Consider the following 25135-nt stretch of genomic DNA (forward strand, 5'->3'; position numbering starts at 1 on the left):
GTCCAGAGAAGTTCAAAACTGAAAACTTGCCAAAAATACCGCAAAATGCTTTTTTTTTTTTTTTTCACTTCTTTTAACCCCCCACCCCACAATCACTTCACAGTCTAACACTTTTTATAGCACTATAGCTAATTTAATAAAAATTGGGTCAATTTTTACACGTTACCCTCATCCGATTTTCGACTTTTCGTTAACATTTGCTAGTAGAACTGATCATTCTAAGAATCTTTTCTTCTATGACATTTCTCTCGCAAATTGATAATAAACGAGTTAACACGCGATTTACTTCCACCAATCACAATCACAGACGAGCGCGCGCTCTGTCCGCTCACCCGTTCACATTTGAAAGTTTGTCCCGGAAGACCAAACTTTACACGTACTCCTCATTTTTACACGTTGCCCTCATCCGATTTTTTCATCCAACCTGAGTGTTTCCTGTTGTTTATGGTGTGAGTCGATCGATTTTGACCTTCGTTTCTATCGCAAGTCGCTAGTTTTTGTTGAACGCCACTAGTGACATCCGGTGGAAAGGACCTGTCCAAATCAACAAAAATCACACCAACAACAACAGAAAACACTCAGGTTGGACGCCTATTATTACGTGAAACGTATTTTTTTGCGGTTCTTCCCCCTCCCCCCAAGAATACTGGGGGACCTGTGGGAAACCGGGGTGTTGGGTGGGGGAAAAACGCAGAAGCGAGTGATTTCCTACTGGAACTGTTATCAAAATCAAACGAAAAACACTAAAATCCTTCGGAAGAAAATAATTTTAAGCTTCTTAGGGAGTTCGTGTTTCCTAACTGGGGGGCTTCGCCCCCCAGACCCCCCAACCCTGGCCGTGCTTCCTAACTGGGGGGCTTCGCCCCCCAGACCCCCCATGACATTAACCAAACCTCATCTAACCTAACCTAACCGGGTGTAAATAAGAAATAATGCATTTACCTAGCAGTTTACAGTTCCTCGTCTGCATCTGAAGAGTCGTCTGTAGCTGTAACGGCAACTGGTGACTGGCGACAGTGCAACACGACTGATCCTCACGTAAAATGAGACTTTTGCCTTGATTTGGGTACTTTGGTTGGTTGATTTGGGTACTTTGGTTGGAGACGAACTGACTTTCAAATCTTGCGAGCCCTAGCGTGGGGCATCTGAAATTCTACTTTGTGATTGGCTGATTCATGTGCTACGCATGCGCTTTATCCACCCACACACACATAACACGCACCAACGAACACACACAATTGTCCGACCACGGCAGGGAAAATCTCTCCCATAGAAAATAATAAGTGTAATAAATTGCATAACTCATCAACGGTTGATTTAAGACGGAAGTGTCATAGAAGAAAAAATGCTTAGAATTGCGTAAAGTATAAGGTGAGTTAGCCACTTTTGTTGTCAGTGAGTTGGGTGTAAGTACGAAATAATACCACCTGTGATTGTGATTGGCGGAAGTCGCGTGTAACTCGTTTATTATCAATTTGCGAGAGAAATGTCATAGAAGAAAAGATTCTTAGAATGACCAGTTCTACTAGAAAATGTTAACGAAAACTCGAAAATCGGATGAGGGTAACGTGTAAAGTTTGACCAAAAATTGTTCCCAACACACAAACAGTCTGACTTCATATAGGCTATCTGTCAAGATTTGTTGTATAATACCCTTTCCATCCCACATAGGGCTGTACTATAAAGACCAAGAGTTCAGGCACTTGAACAGTGACGTTCAGTCATCAGTTGTTCCTGAGCATCAATCATCAGTCATTCATCATTCATTGCCAGACGCCATGTATCCCAAACGGGGTGGCCAACGGCTTAGAGTTAATTGTTTTACAGGGGGGGCACTAATCCTCAACTAACCCCACTTGACACGTAGGGAGAACGTTATGCCAACAGCATCTGGTGTTCCCAGGCGGTCACCCATCCAAGTACTAACCAGACCCAACGTTGCTTAACTTCGTTGCTTGAACGGGAAGCGGTGTACTCAACGTGGTATGTGCATCAATCATCCTTACCATAAAAAATCTGGACCATCTGCCTTGGCGAAACCCAGTTCAGCCGTTTGAATGCCGTGACATTCACTAGGTTGGGCGAGAGTATGCTGCATGAGCACTACCAATAGGTACATGAATTTTGAATGTTCTGTTTAATAAACCAGTCACATGGCTAACTCATTCCGAGTTGTTATTTTTACATAGGAAATGTGTATTTATGAGCTAGAATTAAAAAAAAAAAATGACAGCAGAATACATACCTAGCTAATGAATGCATTTATGAACAAGATACAGTTTACTGTATAGGCCAAGCATGAATTATGATGTAGTTTCCCTATGCCATAATTTGGATTAAATAATTGTTGAAAATGTATAGATTTGAGTTTATGTGGCGAAGAGAAGACGTAAGGGAGTGCAAGGAACAGAATGGTGGAATGAAGAGGTGAGACAGGCTGTGGCACAAAAGAAGGCATAAAGTGAGTAGATGAGAAACAGGGGAATGGAGGAAGTTGACAGAGTTATATGTAGAGAGGAAGAGAGAGGTGAATAGATTAGGAGAGAGTAAGGGGAGAGTGGATGAGGAATTTGGAAGGAATTTTAGTGTTAAGTGCAGAGAATGTAAGACAATGTTCTGGAAAGAGGCAAAGAGTGTTAGACAGAATGATAAAGAAGTAAGTTGGGGAGTCAAAGATAAAAATGGTACCGTATATTGCTAGTGGAGAAGGGGGAAAAAGTGAACAGATGGAGAGAACACTTTAAGGAATTGTTGAACATAGAGAATGAACCTAATGCAAGTATAGGTGGCTGGGAGGAGAAGGGAGGTGAGAAGAGAGAAAGGAATCAGTAGGATGGAAGTAGTGGAAGCAATGAAGAAAGTCAAAATGTTGAAATCCCCAGGAATTGCTAGAGTATGTGGTGAAATCCAGAAGTATAGGGGGGAATTAGTAACAGAATGGATATGAAAGATGTGCAGATTGGCTTGGGAGGAAGGTAGAGTCCCGGAGGATTGGACGTCAGGCATGATTATTCCCTTGTACAAAGGAAGAAGGGAAAAAGAAGTGTGTGGTAATCATAGGGGAGTTTGTCTTCTTGGTGTAATAGGAAAAGTATATGGTAGGATACATATTGACCGAGTTAGGGAAATAACAAATGAATTAGTTGGAGAAGAACAGGGAGGTTTTAGGAAGGGAAGATCAGATAAGCATTCATTTCTAGAGAAGGGAAAGAAGTTGTATGTGGCCTTCATGGATTTGGAGAAAGTATATGACAGGGTGGATAGACAAGGAATGTGGAAAGTATTAAGGATATATGGAGTAAATGGGAAGATGTTGAATGCCATGAAGAGTACTGTATGTGTGACGGTGCTAAGGCTGCAGTGCATGTGGATATTGAACTGAGTGAATTTTTCTGTTGAATGTTGGATTGAAACAGGGATGTGTCATGTCCCCATGGTTGTTCAAGCTGTATATGGATGGGGTTATAAAAGAGGTACAAGTAGGGCAGTCCATGTTGGAGTGATCCTAATGAGAGAGGGCAGTGTTTGGAAACTCCCTGTACTGTTGTTTGCAAATGATACCGTACTATGTTGTTAAGTGAAGATGAAAGGGAACTGCAAGGCATGGTGAATGAGTTTGGAAGTGTGTGTAAGAAACTGAATCTAAAGGTGAATGTAAGGAAAAGTAAAGTTGTGGTCTTTGAGAGAAATGAAGTCACTGAATGTACAGTGGGGATGGATGAGGAAGAAATGGAAAATATAAGTACATTTAAGTACTTGGATATTGTGATGGGTATGGATGGAGGTTTGGAGGGTGAAATGCTTGAAAGGGTACAGCATGGAAGAAAGGTTGCTGGTTCTTTGAAAGCATTGATAAGGAACAGGGAAGTTCCTTTGGTGCAGAAACGAACAACAGATTTCAATACAGAACTTAAGTGATTGTGTTTATTTGTTGGTATTGATGAAAAATTTATGTAGCTACTCTATTTTTAACCCATTACTGTAACTTACAGTAAATGGGAACACTAAAAATGGTGAAAAATACAAACCTAACCATTTAGCAACACAGACCCAGTTTTAATATCTGTAATTTCTGCCATGTAATAAATACTGTTTTGTACAGTACATATATATATATATATATATATATATATATATATATATATATATATATATATATATATATATACAGTATATATACTCTTTGTATACTTTATATACTTTGTTAGCCTGAAATATGGGGGGAAAGTATTATTGTACCCAGCAAAGTACTGTGACTTATTGAATATCGTATGTTAGCAACCACTGCAGCTGCTGCATGAATCAGTTATGCACTATAACTGCAAGTAATATACAGTACTACAAGAAGCACTCGATTAACAGAAAATGTAATTTATTTCATGATTTTTCAAAGGCAGGATTATCACTCAAGGATACTATTGGGTTAGTTCAAACTTGATAACTACAGCACTGAACTTACAAACACACAACCTTTAAGACTGTTAATATTTCAAAAATCTATTGAGAAAGTACACGTGTAATCTGAAAATAACTGAGAAGCACAGTATGTTATCCTAACTTGGAATATTATGTGCCACATCACCACCTCATCACCATATTAGTTTTGTTTACAGGAATTTGTGTACTGAATCAGAAATATTTAGTCTTAAAATTTTCTACCACGTTGAGTACACCGCTTCCCGTCCGATCAGCGAAGTTAAGCAACGTTGGGTCTGGTTAGTATTTGGATGGGTGACCGCCTGGGAACACCAGATGCTGTTGGCATCCCTACGTGTCATGTGGGGTTGGTGGAGGATTAGTGCCCCTCCCTGTAAAACAATTAACTCTAAGCCCTTGGCCACCCCGTGTGGGATACATGGCGTCTGGCAATGAAAGGATGAAAAATTTTCTAAACATCCCCATACCAGTATTTCTCATATTTTAGCCTGCCAAGGAAAATTTGGTCCTGAATTATCAAGTGTGTACAGACTGAAAAGACAGCAATTATATTTATGAATATTTAAGTTTGTTAAACGAAAGAGGTGTTACTGGTGGTGTTTATCCCCCTGTCATTTTTCAGTACTATTGTACGCCATAACCAGGTGATGAACAGCTGGCATAAGCTGCAGATTTATTTGTGGTATGAAAAACAGAAATGTCAGAAGCTCACATTCATCAGTACTGTACTGGCATTTGGTTTTTATAGTATGGCCCATAATGGTCACAACTTGAAGTTTGAGGTAAACTGTGGGGAGAAAGAGAAATAAATGTTGATTCCTGTGTAAGCTTATCATAACCTAATCCAACTATGTACAATTATAGACTATTATTTTCTAGAGTGTTATGTTATGCACAAGTAAAACTCTCAAAATAGGTGTTAAATTAAATCTGGTTATTTTTGCATGGAGGCTAACCTTATCCGCCATCTAACGGCACCTATCTTTATATGTGCTTAGTTGGGTGGGGGGAGGGTATGGTAAGTTGTTACAAGTTGCCCTTGAAAGTTTTTAGCATGAAACTTAGGTGCATTCTGTATGTGTGATTATTTCAATATTTGTGTGAGTTTTTGCTGGAAGTACAGTAAATACTTTTGGAAATATGGTATTATCACCCTGTCAGAGACTACTTTGATATGAAGTGCACACACTTCTTTGCAACGGCCTGTACCAATACACAACACCACTGTCAATACATGACAGAGACATACAGCACACCTAGGAACATAAAGCAGTTGCCACACACACAGATTGCCGACAGAGACGGAGCTCTTTCTGGATCATGGGGAAATAATCACTGAATCAGAGGCGAAAAGGAGACCAGCCTATTGTGATTATGTGAATGAGTGCATGAGTGGTGGTCCCATCAGACAATAGTTAAAAAAGAGCACAGGTTTCGGTCATAAAAGAGTATGAGATATAGTGGAAATAGAAAGTTTCCATATGGTGGCATCATGGTGGAAAGTAAGTGTCTAGATGGAGAGGGAATTTGAGGGCTTCTCCGAAGATGATGTGGAAAATGGAAGAACAGTACTATGCTAAACCAAACGAGTAGCAGGAGTAAAGAAAACAGCAGAGAGGAATGTCCAGGAGTTAAAAAGGGTATGGTCAGTAATTAGAGAGTTACAGGAATGGATCCTAGAGCAGGAGAGAGAGATCAAAGTTCTACAGAATAAACTGGGAAAAGTTTGCACACCCAGTGATGAACAAGATTGAGAAGTCACAGAATTGAAAATGAGTAATGAATCTGCATCAAATGAAATAAAACAGCTCAAGAGGGAGAATAAGAGGTTGGAAGAAGAAAGGGACAGGATGAAAAATAAACTAGATGGGTATGAATCCAAATCAAGGATGGAAGATGAGCACATTAAGGAAATCAAGGAGCAACAAAAGGGGTGGAAGAAAATTCAGGAGGAAGGAAACATAAATTTGAAAGAGATCATAGAACACCATAGTAAGGAAAGGATGGAGAAGGAATTGGTTAAGGTACTGAGAAGTAGAGAATCATTAGTCAGGGATGTAGCAGATAAGAAAAAATGTGTAATAATTTCAGGAGTAAAAGAAAAACGTATGACAGTACGATCAGAAAGAGAAAGAGAAGGAAGAACTGAGTGTTGTTAAAGAAATAATATCAGTAGTTTTGGAGGGTAACAACGAAGCTCAAGAAGAGATATATACAAGAATACATAAAGAGGAAGAAAGGAGCTTTGAAAAAGGTATAATAGACAAATGTAAGGATGAACCCAAACTGTCTTATAGATTTGCCAATGGCAAATTGAAACAAAAGGAAGGAATCACCAAACTGAAAGTAGATGGAGAGGTCTATAAAGATGCGGCAATGCAAGCTGAAATAATGAACAAATGTTTCCAATCGGTTTTCACTAATGAAAGGGAGTTTGTGGAAGGGGAGGGAATGACTAGAAATGTAGTGATAAAAGATATAAAACTGGAAGTACAGGAAGTGTACAAATTACTGGAAACTCAAGATGTAAGGAAAGCCCCAGGACCAGATGGAATCTCTAATTGGGTACTGAAGCAATGCAGAGAACAACTGGCAGATAAGATTCACAGTTTAATTGTGTGTTCTCTATAAGAGGGGAAAGTGCCTCAAGACTGGAAGAGGGCAAATGTGGTACCAATTTATAAGGGAGGAAACAAGGAAGAACCACTGAATTATAAACCAGTGTCCTTAACCAGCGTGGTTGCAAAATTGTGCGAGAGGATCCTGACAGATAGATGGATCAAATATCTGGAAGAGATGAACATTTTGGTTGAAAGTCAGTCTGGATTCAGAAGTGGAAGGTCATGTGTTTCCAACTGGTTGAGCTTTTAATCAAGAGCAATTGATGTGTTACAGGAGAGAGACAGTTGGGTGGATTGTGTGTACAGTAGGCTCGCACAGTGCGCGTCATCGTAGTGCGCGATTCGCCTTGTGCACGAGTGACCAAAAATCATAACCAAAAACCCTTCAATGCGCGAGTTTACTGCACAGAACGCGAGGCAGAGGCAAGGAGTGGCTCAAAAATGCCATTTTCTACTAGTGCGTGACCACCCCTCACACAGCGCATCATGTGTCATCATGTTGATGCGCAGAAATTCCCGGGCATTCTGCTGCGCAGCTTGGGGTACAAAGGAGCAGGCGCGCCATAACAGTCCTGGCTTGTGCACTGTGCGGATCCGCTCTCTACAGCTAACCTGTTGTGTACAACGTGTGGTGTTTTTTGTGCTGCCTGTACTTCGCTGCACCATGGCTCCAACCCCAAGAGTTAAGAAACTTCTGACGCACGCCACCAAGTTAACCCCTCAAGTGCTAATCTCATCGATCGGGCTTTTTGCGCAATTTCTTAAGAGGACGAGCAACACCGATCGTACAACATCCACAAAAAACTGGCGGCAGCTGGCTCCACCCCAGCTGTGATGTAGATGGCTTCTAACCAATCAGAACTAGGTGTTGGACACACCAGAGGGGGGACCCAGGCCCGTACCCAGGCGGTGGGGGGTGTACCCCCCACCTCCCTCTTGCCACGTCCCTCTACTCCACTACCTTGTTACTACCCTACCTCCCACCATTCTTACCACCACAACAACATCTCCCACCCCCTCCTCATGCATCCCCCCCTCCCATGTTCATCCCCCCCCACGTCCCCCTCTCCAGTTAACTTGGGGGAAGGTATTTCCCCCCTACCCTCCCTCCATGTCCCTGTACTCCACTTTGGCCCTTCCTTTGTGTCTTGTGGTGGTCTCCTCCCATCCCTCCATCCCCATCCACCCCCTCCTGGCCTTACCAGCACTCCCCACCCCTCCAACCCCCACCCGAACCCCCTAGCACCTCCCCGGCCTCGAATATTTTGCGTATTTTTTACGCTTTATGGCACGTGTTTTTGAATCATTACCTGTAATTTATTGGTGTCTGCATACAGATATGCACACCACAGTTATTTTAGCTGTCTTTATTCGAAACCCACTTGAAAAAGACATTTTATTTTATGCCAACGGATGGAAGCATGTTGGAGCCTTCAAAACAAAACAAAACAAAACGAAAACTAGACTTGACAGCTCGGAGGGGAGGGGAGGGGGGAGGGGAGGTTAGATGAGGGGAGGGGAGGGAAGGGAAGGAGAGGGAGGGGACTGGAGGTTTGAAGAGGGGAGAGAAGGGGAGGATAATTTTTACTATTTATCATATTTTTATTGGGGTTGTTCATGACCAATTTCCCTTGCTAGGTTTGACAGCTCAGCGGGGAGGGAAGGGGGAAGGGGAAAGGGGAGGGGAGGTTAGGTGAGGGGAAGGGAACAGAAGGGAAGGGAAGGGAAGTGGAGGGTGGGGATTGGAGGTATGAGGAGAGGAGAGGAGGAAAGGATAATTTTTATTTATCATTTATTTGGGAGGTTTGTCACTATTTTATTTTTTTCTAAGCACATTACAATGGTTTATAACATCTATACACACCAAAAAAAAATTTATTTTCGTGATTTTTGTACATGTTGTTGCGAAGAAAACAGATGCTAGCGGCGTATTTTATTTCTCGCCTGGGCTGCGACGGGTAACTATTATAAACTTTGACGGGCCATAGCTCGGTAACTATTGGGTCTAGGGGGCGGGGTTTGCGTTTTCAGGTGTGTAAATTCAAGCTCTATAAATCGGGCATAAAACTTTTAACCTTTGAAGAAGTAAAAAACTTGGCCTGTTTTGTGGCCTGGGGGGCAGTCGAGGCTGGAGAATTGCATACTCTAGGGGTTAAAGATCATTAAGATGAAGGAGGAGGGTCAAGGAAACACGGCTATCGGGAGAACCCTGGGACTGGCAGAATCTACAGTGAGAACTGTGTGGAAGAACCGTGAAGCCATAAAGGCTGTAGTGAAGACGTACGGTGCCTCTGACCTAGAAGGCTGTTCGCGGGTGGGAAATCGTGCTATGATACTAAAGGAGCGCTATCTTGCCACCTTCATAATGCGGAAAGAAAAGGAAGGTGTTCCACTTAATGTAAGATTTATTCGGAACCAAGCCCAGCTCTTTTACAAGGCAGCATCTCGAAGGTTAAAAGTGGAAAAACCTTTCAGGGCATCGGTTGGATGGCTGGACAGTTTTCTCAAGTGCAAGGAACTCCGTTACGTGAAAGTGTCTGGTGAATGTGCCTCTGCCCATGAGCTGGCCACGAAAGACTATCCTGCGATATTTCAAGTGATTATTGAAGAGGGACAGTACACCAAGGACCAGATCTACAACATCGATGAAATGTCATTATATTACAAGGCCATGCCCAAATCAACTTACATTGCTAAAAGACAGAAACAAGTCCCTGGTCGCAAGCTCCAGAAGTGTAAGATGACAGTAATGTTCGCTGTAAACCTGTCTGGGAGCCACAAGATGAGGCCAGTTGTTGTACACACAGCTTCACATCCAAGGTGCTACAAAAACCTCACGAACATGGATGCAAGTGGTGTGTATCGGTTCAAGTCTGCAAATGGTTGGATGACCGGGAACATTATGGCAGACTGGTTAACGAGGCGGTGTGTCCCTGATGCGAGGGCCAAGTGTCGGGAACTGGGCATTCCATTTAAGATGCTCCTTGTGCTTGATAACGCACCAAGTCACCCTCCATACCTTGAAGATCTTTACAAGGATTGTCGTGCTGTGTTTCTGCCGCCCCGCACAACATCACTAGTGCAGCCACTGGATCAAGAACTAATCACCACAGTGAAGCATTTCTACCATAAGCAAGTGTACGATTACCTACGCACCGACACACAAAAGGAGCTTCATGCCCTACAAGAAGATCATGATGAAGACTTTGATGAGGCATCTGCTCCTGTTCCATCTCCACCAGCACCTGTATCCCGACCTTCCACAGATGCCATGACTGTTGAGGCATTTTGGCGTAACTTTACTGTGAAGGACGCAGTTGAATTTCTCCTTCAAGCCTGGCACCAGATTACACCTGCAACGGTGAACCATGCGTGGTGAATGCTCGTGCCTCACCCATGCATCACCCAAGAGACGGCCATTCAACCACTGACCGATGCTGAGGCAGCAACATTGACAGCAGCACAAGCTGTACCAGGTTTCGAGGACGTTACATTGGCGGACATACAAGAAGTGCACAGTGCTACTGAGGAACAGCCTCCCGAGGAAGTGTTGCAACTGATAGACGAGGCTGACGCAGAGCCCGACGCCAGACAGAGTCAAGTTGAGCAGCCTAGCGTGATGGAAGGCAGGACCGAGCTGTGTATGTCAAACATTAACAAGATCCTTGCTGTCGTGGATAAGCTCAAGGAAGAGGTGAAGGAACAGGAAGTGAACACCCTAAGAACGGAGGAACTTCTGGTTGGTATCGACAAACTCTTCCGTTTCTACACAGGCAGGCACAGGGAAGAAATAAACAGGAGAAAACAGACGCTTATAACAAACTAAACACAGCGGGCTCAAGTTGGTGAAATTGCGGAACCATCGACATTGTCTGTGTCACGAGTCGGCTGGTGACATTGGCTTTTGTGGGAAACCACGAACTCAAGTGGAATCCCAGTTTATCGTTCAGTTAACCGCTCATTCGGTCGGGAGTCTTTTCGAATCAATTTTTCACTGTCATAAGTGATCGTCTTTGTGCAAGACATTAGTGCTTCCGCTGAGCGATTTGTTTTGGGCACATTTCGCTCACTCTAGCCGTTAAAAATGCGGCTATAATGCTCCCGTTTTTTCCATGAGTGAAGTCAGTCAAGTGTCTGTCATGACGGAGTGAGGATTCTGTGCTCCAGCAGTGAGAGAGTGAGAGGTCAGCTAGCACCCAGACTCCACTAGACTACAGTTCTCCAGGCTCCCACCCTTCGTTGGTGATACACTACATTCAATGACTAGTATTTCCTTTTCGTTTTCCTAGACTTAAGAGTTTAGTTAAGGTGCTTTTTCTAGGCGTAAGAATTTAGCTTTTGAGTGAGTGAGTGAGTACGATCTCTTTATTTGAATTCATTTTGTGATGAAATGTTAAATTTATTTCTTGGTTGTCAATAAATTTAACAGTTCTTTTTCTTGAGCTTAATGTAATGTAAACTCGTGTTTCATTTCTCCACAATTAAGCTTATTTCCCTTATAGCTCCTAGCTTGCATATTGCCATTCATAACTGGTACTTAGGCCAGTCTTGTTGTATTAAGCTTAAAATCCGTTGTACCTTCTAGGAGTTACGCATCAGCAAGAACCTGATATTATTAATAGTATTAGTTATTTATTGTCAGGGGTGAAGTAACTTTCTCCAGAGGCTAACAGTACTAATAAATAGCAATTGAGTAATTAGTCTCTGCTGTGTACTGTTGAGAAAGTTTATAAATTCTCGTTCTTAGAGAATCGTGCGAAGCAAGCCAGCGTAAAGTAATCATTGCTTGATTTAGCAAGACAATTCTTGTTTCTGCTGTTCAGTATCATTGAGAATTATCATTTAAAATTTTGCATTTATATTAAAAACCCCGTGACAGTCTGCTCCTGTTCCTGTTGAGGATGAATAGGATGCAATGTCAGAAGTGTCAGCATTGGACTTTGAAGGGTTTATGGCCGAAGTGAGTGACTTTGATGCTCCTGGGGAAGGTGATCAAGAGGAGTCTGTGGAGGGAAGTGTTGATGCGGTGGGAGGTGCGGTGGGGAGTGCGTCGCTGTAAGTGTTGCCGTGCCTCGGAACCCCTGTTATTTAAGGTCATCAGGCATGTTGTCTACTGTTGTTAAGATGACTACCCATATTTTTGTTATTGTAGTTATAGCTTTAGTACAATGTCTGAAACATATGACCTTTATTATGTCTCTAAGGGCCAAAAAATGTCCAGGTATGAGGGGGTGCCGCCCATATGTAATTATTCCCATAAGATTATGTATTCCTAGTACGCGAATTCCCAGTGCGCGAGGTTGTGCACCGCCCAATCTCTCGCGCACCGTGCGAGCCCACTGTATTTAGATTTGGAGAAGGCCTTCGACAAGGTACCCCATAAGAGACTAATGTGGAAACTAGAGCATACAGGAGGACTGAAAGGGAACCTCCTGGAATGGATGAGAGACTTTTTGAGAGACAGACAAATGAGGACAGTAATAAAGGACAGGATGTCTGGATGGAGGGAAGTAACAAGTGAGTCCCACAGAGCTCTGTGTTGGCGCCAGTAATGTTTCTGATATATGTAAATGATATGGTAGATGGAGTGAACAGTTATGCAAGTCTGTTTGCTGATGATGCAAAGATCGTGAGGAAGGTAGAGAGTGAGGAGAACTGTAAAATGCTGCGGGAGGATCTGGATAGGATACATGATTGGAGCTGGATGTGGGAAGTGAAATTCATTGCAAAGAAATGTAAAATATTGGATATGGGTAAAAGTACCAAGAGGCCATCACTGAATTATTTGATGGGTAATGAACCAATCACAAAAGTGAGAGAAGAGAAAGATTTGGGAGTGCTGGTCCAGGATAGTCTGTCACCTGAAAAACATATAAACAAGACAGAGAGATGTATAAACTCTTGACTAACATAAGAGTAGCATTTCATTATATGGATAAGGAGATGATGAAAAAATTGATAGTGGCCATGATCCTCCCTAGGTTAGAATATGCAGCAGTAGTGTGGTCTCCACACAAAAAGAAAGATATAAACAAGATTGAGAGAATACAAAGAACAGCAACCAAGATGGTCCCCAGTCTGGCAGATCTGTTGTACAGAGAGGCTGGAAAAGCTGGATTTGCCTTCCTTAGAGGAAAGGAGAGAGAGGGACAACATGATTGAAGTGTTCAGGACCATGATGGGAATAGATAAAATTGACAGAGAAGATCTGTTTGTATGGGATAAGAGAGTAACAAGAGGACACGGAAACAGAGAAGCCAAACTGCTTTAAGGATATCAAGAAATACAGTTTTCCTTACAGATGCACAGACCTGTGGAATAGCCTGGAGAAAAAGATCATCCAGTCTAAAAGCTTAAACGAGTTTAAAGCAAAATTTGACTTATTGAAAACAGAGACGGGACCCCACGAGCGTAGCTCATTTTCTGTATATCACAACTAGGTGGTAGGTGGTGGCAACCATCATCCACTCACTTGATGTAGTGCTGCCTACTTTTTCCTTAGCCGTTATCTTTTTTTTTTTTTTTCCTGCCCTCCTCTCTTCCTATTTCCCCCATCTTTCCTGTCACTTCTTATTGCTTTTCTTTCCTTTACAGGTGGCTTTACATTGAGTGACAAGCCAAATGGTTTTCTGTAAGCCAAGAAACCATTTACAACGCTGGGTGGTAACCATATAACCAAACCATACGTGTGTCCTGTGTGTCAACAAGTGGGTTGGTGGAGGGTTAGTGCCCCTCCCCGTAAAAGAAATAACTCAAAGTCAGTGGCCACCCCTTACAGGATTATGGCGTCTGGCAATAGATTGATAGACAACTAGGTAAACAACTAGGTAAACACACACAAACATTATCAAACCTTTTACAATAACATCTTCCTCCAGACATCCAAGCACTAGCAATGAAGAAACATCTACATCTTCACTTCATGCGCAGGGCATTACAACACCACAGTTGGAACACTATTACAAGTTCCCCCTCCTGACATCCACCCATCGAAGGTGGTCTTAAATATGATAAAGTTAATCTTTTGAGCTAATTTAGCTAGGCACGTTTAAGTACTTGGGTAGTGTGATGAGTAAGGATGGAGGTTTGGAGGGTGAAGTGTGTGAAAGGGTACAGCAGGGAAGAAAGGTTGCTGGTTCTTTGAAAGCAGTGATAAGAAACAGGGAAGTGAGCATGGAAGTGAAAAAGTTACTACATGACAGTATTGTGATACCAACTCTAACGTACGGAAGTGAAGCTTGGACGTTGTTGGGAGGACACAAGTCAAGAGTGAGAGCAGTGGAAATGAATTATTTAAGAGGAGCCTGTGGAGTCACATGGAGAGACAGGCTGACGAATGAGGATATAAAGGAGCGTTGTGGTGTGGATGTGGATGTGATAGGAAGCGTTTTGAGGAACACACTGAGGTGGTTTGGCCATGTGGAGAGGATGGAGGGTGAAAGACTGACGAAGAGAGTGTATGTGAGTGAGGTGGAGGGGGGAAGAGGGAGAGGGAGGCCGAGGATGAGATGGAGGGATGGGGTGGAGAGGTATATGAGAGAGGGGGGTGTGAGTTGGGAGCAGGGCAGTGAGATGGCGGGGGACAGGGCGACTTGGAGGCGATTTGTTTGTGGCCACCCCAAACGGGATTGAGGCGTCTGGCAATAGATAGATAGATAAATCCGGATTTCACTTAGCTCTTCTCAGCTACAAGCATATATTTGAGTTGGGTGGAATCACAGATAACGTGCCCTGCTTGTCAAATAGGTCCACATAATATAACACACATAATGTAGCACTGCACAGCATATACCATACTAAGATGTAGACACAATAATAACGGTGTACAAAACCTATGGGACAGCCTAGTAAAGGCAGTTGCTTACCTGCAGTAAATGGGTCTGCTCAGTCAGATGGACCATAGCTGAACAACAGCAACAACCCGTTGTAATCTTAGAGGTTTATCGTTCCTACACTTCTCTGACTCGGCAGGCTGCTCCTGTGCATGTCTGGCTGTCTGAGCTTGAGGGAAAGATTTCCAGAAAATATGCATGGTTACTTCCAACCTGATTATGGATATGACTAACTTCTGTCTATCTGTTGCCAGACGCCATAATCCCATAACGGGTGGCCATTTGACTCTGAGTTATTTGTTTTTATGGGGAGGGACACTAACTCTCCACCAACCCACTTGCTGACACGTAGGGAGCACGTATGGTTTGGTTATATGGTTACCACCCAGCGTTGTAAATGGTTTCTTGGCTTACAGGAAACCATTTGGCTTGCCACTCAATGTACTGCAAAGCCACCTGTAATGGAAAGAAAAGCAATAAGAAGTGACAGGAAAGATGGGAGAAATAGGAAGATAGGAGGGCAGGCAGAGAAAAGGAATGATAAGGCTAAGGAAGAAGTAGGGGGAGGCGGTGGCTGAATTGGTAGAGAGGCGGCTTGCAGTCCTAATGGACCCAGAATTGAATCCCGGCAGGGGCAGGGAACAGTTTAAGGATTTGAATTTCCTAATGAAGTGCCACAAATTTAGTATTCATGTATGTGTTTAGAGGTACTGTAATTTCTAAGTTAGATAGGGTGTAATCTGAATACTAATCTATAAATTCCTGTCCTAAGTAGTAGTTCATATGTTAATGATTGATGTAGGGTTAACTTTATTTTTATATGTATACATCTCTGTATCTATGCATGGGTGATGTAACTGTGAGTGTTGAGCTATGGGAATTCCTCCATCTGGTAGAGTAATGAATAACAGATGCGTGCGGCCTTTCCCCTTGTTTGTGCATCATTGTTGGGCGCCAAGTTTAAACCTTAAACAGAATAATAATGGGTATGCAATTCTTTCCATATCATTGTTGTGAAATGCTTACTAATGAAGCTGCTAGGACCCAAATATGTAAGATTAATAGTCAAAAAAGGCCAAAATAATGTAATTTGTGAGGATCAAATAGTCCCGCTTGCCTTAGGCGACACTAGATGGCATAAGCTACCCCAAACTCAAGGCGGGATGGCAGTAAATTCAGTATTTAAATTAAGTAAGGATTGAATCCCAAATTTTCCCCAATTCAATCAAAAGTCCTAACGTCATGTGTACACTACTATATAAATAGTGAGGAGAATTAGAACCCACCATATCGGAAAAACACAATCTCATTTGATCTAGCAGTGGCGTCCTTTGGTGCCCAACAGGCCCCACTCGCTACTCAGACATTGTGTATAACAGACGTTGGTTCAGGTGAGCTGTACACATTCCTTCTTTCTCCCCCCCTTTCTTGTTTAATCCTTACTTGTCGTGAACCATATGAAGTAATGTTAAAAGCTTCACATAGACTCGCTGCTCAGACATCATGTATAACAGACGTTGGTTCAGTTCACAGACACCGTGATGTCGGGGTGTGCACGAGGCCATATTGTGATATTGCCCATAGACTCGTCTTACACACTTACACTAGCCATGAATAATTTATAAACTGAATGTAGTAGAAATGGTATTATGAATCTATCAGGTGAACTTTATTTTTTTTTTTGTAGATAAGGTATAGAATTTCGAAAATTGATGTGATCATGTAATGGAAAGGCGAATTCAAACTCATCAACCGTTTTCTTTCTCTTATATTAATATGTTAGAAAAATTGGGAGCGTTGAAGGGAGCTTAGTGGTTGTGAGCAAAAATGTGATTTTTGAGTTGTTCCTCGAGGCTAAACAAGCCCGAGTGATTATGTATTCTTGGTGATTATGCATTAATGCTGAATATGAACTATTAATAATTATGAATTGATAGTGATTGTGAATTATTAGTGAACTGCTTGTTGTGATTATACTACACGGACGAAATAGAACACGAGTGATTTTTTTTTTTTGGTTCGAGGCTATGCCAGCCCAAAAAGACAACTCATGCCAATAAATGTCCCAGTCTTGAGGCTATTAACGAGCCCAAGAATAACCGATAATAAAGAGTGAGGTATGATGACCTCAGAAATCACTTGAATATTCCAATTGTTTCGCTTGGTGACAATATTGTATGATGATCGCCCAAACCATGGTTTTAATTTACAACCCTTTTCCATATGACTAAAGGTCATGTAATTAAAAATGTCTGTTGATAACCAGTATAGAATTATTAAAGTAGAATAAAGTATATGTCATTTTTATACCCAATCAAGGGAATTATATCCTCTCACGCATAACTCACTCCCCTTCCAGTTCAAGATTCCTCCGCTTGGGAACGACGAACACACGTGGTACTGACTTATTCTCGACTCGGCCAGAACTACAAACACTACCAAAACTATCTTAAACAATTAACCTTTATTATACTAAGTCAAAACACCACCTCCCTTTTGTTTTTACGGAGGTGAATAGTCTATCAGTCATTGAGGGGAGACTAAGTCGAGTACCATTTGTATTATCAACGAGTAAGTTGAACAGAAACAATAACGGTGGGACTATCAACAAAATCCTATCGTTACACTAAAAGCAGACTTTCCTGATCTACCAGATGACCCGCCGACATGTCGCAAAAATACCCCCGCTAATACCAATACACCAGTCCTGTATGAGACAGCCCTAGCATGTATTCAATATGGATGGTGGGTGTTAGCGTTGAAGTGGTGACATGTGGAGGTGTAGGAGGACTACTGGGCCTTGGAATAGGTCACTGCCCCCAAGAAATAGGCCCTGAAGCCTTTGCCCAGAGTCGGACACACACACACACACACACACACACAGAGGGATTCAACCGAGGCAGACGTGCGACATCGGCACTCCATACCGAACCAATATGGCCAGTGGCATTACCTAAATTAGTATCTTTGTATGAGTCAAGCTCTGTACCAGGTTAGACTAAATGATTTTTCATTATTAAAAGGAAAAAAAAAGTTTAAACAAGACTTGTTCAAACAGGAAAGAGAAGCAAGACGAAAGAATACACTGAGTCATCTGAGGTTTGTTTAGACTACAACAACACGGGGATTGTAAGTACATATTCTGCACTTTTAGTATTGCAAAATGGATACATACTATAGTAAAGCAAATTTGGAAAAGAAAAGGGATAAAGTTAAAAAGCAAAATGATGATTTCTACCAAGAACTGGTTGAAGTGGAGACCCACAATAGACTGGTTGAACGTATAAACAAACTAGAAATGGCTTTCAAAAATGAAATTGATGAAATAAAGAAGCAGATGCACTTGCAAAAGGAAGAAATAGAAAAACTAGGAAGGGAGGCCAATAAGAAAGACACAACCATCAGTGAACTAACAGTGGAATTGAGTACACTTAGGAAGAAAATGAGTGAAATGGCAAGTACAGTAGTCAATCACGAGAGTGTTATGGAAGAGTTCAAAAATGACACAGAGACAATTAGGCAAGTAAGCAGTCTTATTGACCAGAGCAGTGATATTGAGAAGATAACACAGGTGAATGAAGCTGTGCAAAGCTACAAAAATGATGTGGAAACCACGTATGCTGAAATGGTGAAAGTAAAGAAAGACTTAGAAACAAGGGTGGAGGAAAAAAGCATTAAAAAGGAAGTGAAAAAAATAATCCAAAACAATCCAAAGTTAGTCAGAGATTCAGTAGATATAAACAAATCTATAGTAATCACTGGTATAGAAGAGGAAGAAGTAAAAAACAAGATCACAAGAGACAAAAAGGAGATGGCAAATGTAATGAGCTTACTGAAAGAAGTATCAGAGGAAATCTGTAGTAAAGACATAGAGGAACACAAAAGGTTAGGGAAATATGAGAAAAGCAAGACAAGACCTCTAAAGGTGACTTTCCAGAGTGTAAACACTGTGGAAGGGATACTAAAAAATGCAAAGAATCTTATGGAAAAAGAGGAGTTCAAAAATGTATGGATAAAAAGATGCCTAACACAAAAGGAACTGGAATTACTGAAAGAGAAAAGGGAGGAAGCAAAAACAAAAAACGAGGGAAGATCAGAAGAGAAGAAATTTTTTTTACAAAGTAATAGGATTGCAGGTACGAAAGTGGTACACAAACAGGATGGACGAAAAAGGAGGAAGGTAGTAGAACCATGTCATGACAAGTATATAAACAAGATGATAAAGTTGATGTACTCAAATGTGGTTGGAATGGTATCTAAATTACTAGAGATGAATGATTATGTCAGAGAAAATGAACCACAAATAATATGCCTAACTGAAACAAAATTAATACCAAGGATATCCAATGACATACTAAACTTAGAGGAATACAATATATGGAGAAGAGACAGAAATTTAAAAAAAGGAGGAGGAATTATAATATTAACTAAGTAAAATCTAAAAGTCAATGAAATAAAACTAGATATACCATCACAAGTAGAACTGATTGCAGTAGAGATCAACACATCTGAAGGTAAAGTAATTGTAGCCAATTTGTACATGCCACCCAGATCAAACACATGGGAAAGAGATGAATATGAGGACCTGGCAGAGAGTACAATTCAGAGTTTAAGATCATTACTACATAAAATGGAAGAGAAATCAGAAAGAATTATACTAACTGGGGATTTCAATACAAATATAAATTGGAATACTCTAGATATAATTAGCCAAGAAAGCTGTTGGGACCAAACGCTCCTGGATCTCGTACAAGAGTTCTTCCTAACGCAACATGTGAGGGAAACCACCAGAAAAAGAGGACTTGATGCACCTTCAGTGCTAGATCTAATATTTACTAGGCAAGAAAATGATACTGACAGTTTAATATATCACCCTCCACTCGGCAAAAGCGATCATGCAGTACTAAATTATAACTTCAGGATAGCATATGACATAGTAAACAGCAGTGACCGTTACAAAAAGAGCCTAAACTATAAAAAGGGAAATTATCAAGACCTAAAAAAGTATTTCTTAGAAGCTGATTGGGAAAATGAGCTTAGAGGACAAGATTTAAATGCTGTATATAAAAAATTCTGTGAATTTTATGAAATAGGAGTCCAGAAGTACATCCCACAGCACAAAGAAGCAGATAAGAAAATACAGAAATGGTTCAATACGGAATGTAAAAAATCAAAAGAAAGAAGAGATTTGTTGTGGAATAGATACAGAAGACATAATAGTGAAAGGGCGTATAATAATTACAAACAGGCAAGAAACGATTATACAAGAATAAGGAGGGAAGCCCCAAAACAGTTTGAGAAGGATATACTGTAATAAGTAAAAGTAGTGATCAACCAAAGCTGTTTTACAGCTATATCAGAAGCAAAACCAAAGTAAAATATATAATACAAACAATTACGGACGAAGGAATCACTTATACACAAGAGAAAGATATTTGTGAAGCACTAAATAAGAGTTTCCAGTTAGTTTTTACGGAAGAAAAAATTTTTGAGAGAGACTATGTGGAACATGTATGTCCACACATACTACCAGATATACAAATAGCAGAAAAAGTAATACAGGAGGAGTTAAGTAGATTAGACAGAGGAAAAGCAAGTGGTCCTGATGAAATTTCATGTTGGGTACTACGAGAATGTGCAAAGGAGTTAAGTAAACCATTATTTTTAATTTTCAAGAAATCCTTGAGTCAAGGTAAACTACCTGATATTTGGAAGAAAGCAAATATTGTCCCCTTATTCAAGAAAGGAAATAGACAAAATCCACTCAACTACCGACCAGTATCACTGACCAGTGTTGTAAGCAAGGTATTAGAAAAGCTTATAAGAAAAGCTTGGGTAAATCATCTAGAAGAACACAGTATGATAACAGAAAGACAGTTTGGTTTCAGAAAAGGAAAATCATGTGTTACTAATCTGTTGAGGTACTATGACAGAGTAACAAACACAATACAGGAAAGGGAAGGATGGGTGGACAGTATCTATTTAGATTTCAAGAAAGCTTTTGACACAGTACCATACCAAAGACTTTTATGGAAACTGTACCATCAAGGAGGAATTCGAGGCAAACTGTTTTGTTGGATGCAAGACTTTCTCATAAAAAGAGAAATGAGAACAGTACTAAGAGGAAACTACTCATCATGGAAACAAGTGACTAGTGGAGTACCACAGGGTTCAGTGCTGGCACCAATCATGTTTTTAGTGTATATAAATGATATAAACAGTAACACTGGAAATGAGAGCTATCTGAATATGTTTGCAGATGATGCAGAAATACAAAGGAGAATTACTAACACAGACTCTTATAAAGAGCTACAAGAAGAATTAAATAAACTTCATGAATGGAGTAGTACATGGCAAATGGAATTCAATGTGGACAAGTGACATATAATCAAGTTTGGTAAAAGTGGAAAAAAGACCTGATTGGGATTATAAGTTAGAAAATAAAATCCTATACACATCAGAAAGAGAGAAAGACCTAGGTGTGATCATCAATAACAGACTTTCTCCGGCTGACCACATCAGCGAGAAGGTACGGAACATGTATACACTGCTTGCAAATATGAGAATAGCATTCACATACATAAATGAAGACATGCTAAGAAGGATAATAACATCATTCATTAGACCAACCCTGGAATATGCATCAGTAGTCTGGAGTCCTCATCTCAAAAAGCACATAGACAAGATTGAAAAAGTTCAAAGGGCCGCTAGAAGATGGATACCAAGCTTAAGGGACCTAAGCTACGAAGAAAGACTAAATAAACTGAATCTACCAACACTACAGGAGAGAAGGAAAAGAGGTGACATGATAATGCTATATAAGTGCATATCAGGGAAGGAGAAAACAGACATAAATAATTACTTAACATATGGAGAAGCATCAGCAAGAGGACACTGCAAAAAACTGCATAAGAAGAGAGGTGATAAAGACGTAAGGAAATTCAGTTTCCCAAACAGAGCAATTGATCAATGGAATGCACTACCGAATGAAATAGTGTGTGCCAAAACAATTCACAAATTTAAGGATATGTACGATAAATATGGTTTAAGACACAGGACAGTACGAGCTTGACTCATTCCTGTAAAGATACAATTAGGTAAGAACAATTAGGTAAGAACACACACACACACACACACACAGTATTGCAAAATGGATACATACTTTAGTAAAGCAAATTTGGAAAAGAAAAGGGATAAAAGTAAAAAGCAAAATGATGATTTCTACCAAGAACTGGTTGAAGTGGAGACTCACAATAGACTGGTTGAACGTGTACACAAACTAGAAATGGCTTTCAAAATTGAAATTGATGAAATAAAGAAGCAAATGCACTTGCAAAAGGAAGAAATAGAAAAGCTAGGAAGGGAGGCCAATAAGAAAGACACAACCATAAGTGAACTAACAGTGGAATTGAGTACGCTTAGGAAGAAAGTGAGTGAAATGGCGAGTACAGTAGTCAATCACGAGAGTGTTATGGAAGAGTTAAAAAATGACACAATTAGGCAAGCAAGCAGTCTTATGGACAAGAGCAGTGATATTGAGGAGAAGATAACACAGGTGAATGAAGCTGTGCAAAGCTACAAAAATGATGTAGAAACCACGTATGCAGAAATGGCGAAAGTAAAGAAAGACTTAGAAACAAGTGTGGAGGAAAAAAGCATTAATAAGGAAGTGAAAAAAATAATCCAAAACAATCCAAAGTTAGTCAGAGATTCAGCAGATATAAAGAAATCAATAGTAATCACTGGTATAGAAGAGGAAGAATTAAAAAACAAGATCACAAGAGACAAAAAGGAGATGGCAAATGTAATGAGCTTACTGAAAGAAGTATCAGAGGAAATCTGTAGTAAAGACATAGAGGAACACAAAAGGCTAGGGAAATACGAGAAAAGCAAGACAAGACCTCTAAAAGTGACTTTCCAGAGTGTAAACACTGTGGAAGAGATACTAAAAAATGCAAAGAATCTTATGGAAAAAGAGTTCAAAAATGTATGGATAAAAAGATGCCTAACACAAGAGGAACTGGAATTACTGAAAGAGAAAAGGGAGGATGCAAAAACAAAAAATGAGGGAAGATCAGAAGAGAAGAAAATTTTTTACAAAGTAATAGGATTGCAGGTACGAAAGTGGTACACAAACAGGATGGAAGAAAAAGGAGGAAGGTAGTAGAACCATGTCATGACAAGTATATAAACAAGATGATAAAGTTGATGTACGCAAATGTGGATGGAATGGTATCTAAATTACTAGAGATGAATGATTATGTCAGAGAAAATGAACCACAAATAATATGCCTAACTGAAACAAAATTAACACCAAGGATATCCAATGACATACTAAACTTAGAGGAATACAATATATGGAGAAGAGACAGAAATTTAAAAAAAGGAGGAGGAATTATAATATTAACTAAGAAAAATCTAAAAGTCAATGAAATAAAACTAGATATACCATCACAAGTAGAACTGATTGCAGTAGAGATCAACACATCTGAAGGTAAAGTAATTGTAGCCAATTTGTACATGCCACCCAGATCAAACACATGGGAAAGAGACGAATATGAGGACCTGGCAGAGAGTACAATTCAGAGTATAAGATCATTACTACATAAAATGGAAGAGAAACCGGAAAGAATTATACTAACTGGGGATTTCAATACAAATATAAATTGGAATACTCTAGATATAATTAGCCAAGAAAGCTGTTGGGACCAAAAGCTCCTGGATCTCGTGCAAGAGTTTTTCTTAACGCAACATGTGAGGGAAACCACCAGAAAAAGAGGACGATGTACCGTCAGTGCTAGATCTAATATTTACTAGGCAAGAAAATGATATTGACAGTTTAATATATCACCCTCCACTCGGCAAAAGCGATCATGCAGTACTAAATTATAACTTCAGGATAGCATATGACATAGTAAACAGCAATGACACTTACAAAAAGAGCCTAAACTACAAAAAGGGAAATTATCAAGGCCTAAAGAAGTACTTCTTAGAAGTTGATTGGGAAAATGAGCTTAGAGGACAAGATTTAAATGCTGTATATAAAAAATTCTGTGAATTTTATGAAATAGGAGTCCAGAAGTACCTTCCACAGCACAAAGAAGCAGATAAGAAAATACAGAAATGGTTCAATACAGAATGTAAAAAATCAAAAGAAAGAAGAGATTTGTTGTGGAATAGATACAGAAGACACTGGACAATGGCAGCGGCGGGAACTGGGTGTCGGCTGAGGAAGGACGCTGCCACACACACTGCTAACCTGCTTCCACGGCGCTCAAATCCTGACTGAGTTCAAATCGTGAGAGAGAGGCGAGTGTCGAGCCGCACTTGCTAACGGCTTGAATGAGCGAAACACGCCCATAACAAGTCACTCAGCGGAGGTGCTAATGTCACGCACAAAAACGATCACTTATGAAATAGTGAAAAATGTCCTGAAAACATTCCCGATTGAGTAAATATGGGGATGGTTAAACTGAGTGATAAATACTGGGATTCCACTAGAATTCGCGGTTTCCCACCAAAGTTTAATGGCACGAGTTTATTCAAATATAGGACGCGCTGACTCGTGACATTACGCCCCATCAAAATGAATTTTTTTTTCTCAGGGAAAAAAAATTTCAATATTCATACATATAAATCCTAACTCAGTCACACAAGATTCACACTGTGGTGTGTGTGTGCTATCCTGCTACAGGAGAAAGTCACAGTCGCCAGTGAGCGAAAAAACCTCGTATTTACGTTAATAGAAGCAAGCTTGAGGGAAGAACTCCGTGACGACGGTGAAAAATCCTGTACTCAGGTCAAACTGAGCGAAAAGTTTGCTACATTTACATTAACAACTAATTGTTATGTAGCGTGATGTATGTAATACACGGTGTAGGTGTGACAGTTGTGGTGTAACTGTACCTACATGTAAAATTACATAATGCAAATCAATAGTAAATGATGATGACGACGAGGCAGAAGAGAAGAGGCGGCAGCATGCATCAGGGATGATCAGCTGTTCTGCACAGCAATGCTGCACTCGCCGGGTGGACCTGCGAAAGGAATCAAGATGGAGCATCAAAAGTGTCATTTCTCTCTCTCTGCCTAGCAATCAGTATTTATGTCATTATTAACCAGGAAACGTAGTCTTAGGATTTACAAATCTCTCAGGACCCTTGTAGTTTGCTGGTTATGCTAACTTATTAACTAGGAAATGTGTCAGTTCTTGAATTGCTCAAATCTCTTAGAACAGGCAGTTTA

At 40.5% G+C, this 25135-nt stretch overlaps 2 pseudogenes; one reads left to right on the plus strand and one right to left on the minus strand.

Moving 5' to 3' along the window:
- Positions 1 to 1878: 1878 nt before the first annotated feature.
- Positions 1879 to 1997, minus strand: LOC145416852 (5S ribosomal RNA; annotated as a pseudogene).
- A 2648-nt stretch (positions 1998 to 4645) lies between these two features.
- On the plus strand, positions 4646 to 4764 carry LOC145416849 (5S ribosomal RNA; annotated as a pseudogene).
- Positions 4765 to 25135: the final 20371 nt, after the last annotated feature.

The sequence above is a fragment of the Coenobita brevimanus genome, chromosome 107, assembly GCF_032717465.1.
Source record: "Coenobita brevimanus isolate Jiangsu-jjx chromosome 107, ASM3271746v2, whole genome shotgun sequence".
NCBI classification, from domain to species: Eukaryota; Metazoa; Arthropoda; class Malacostraca; order Decapoda; family Coenobitidae; genus Coenobita; species Coenobita brevimanus.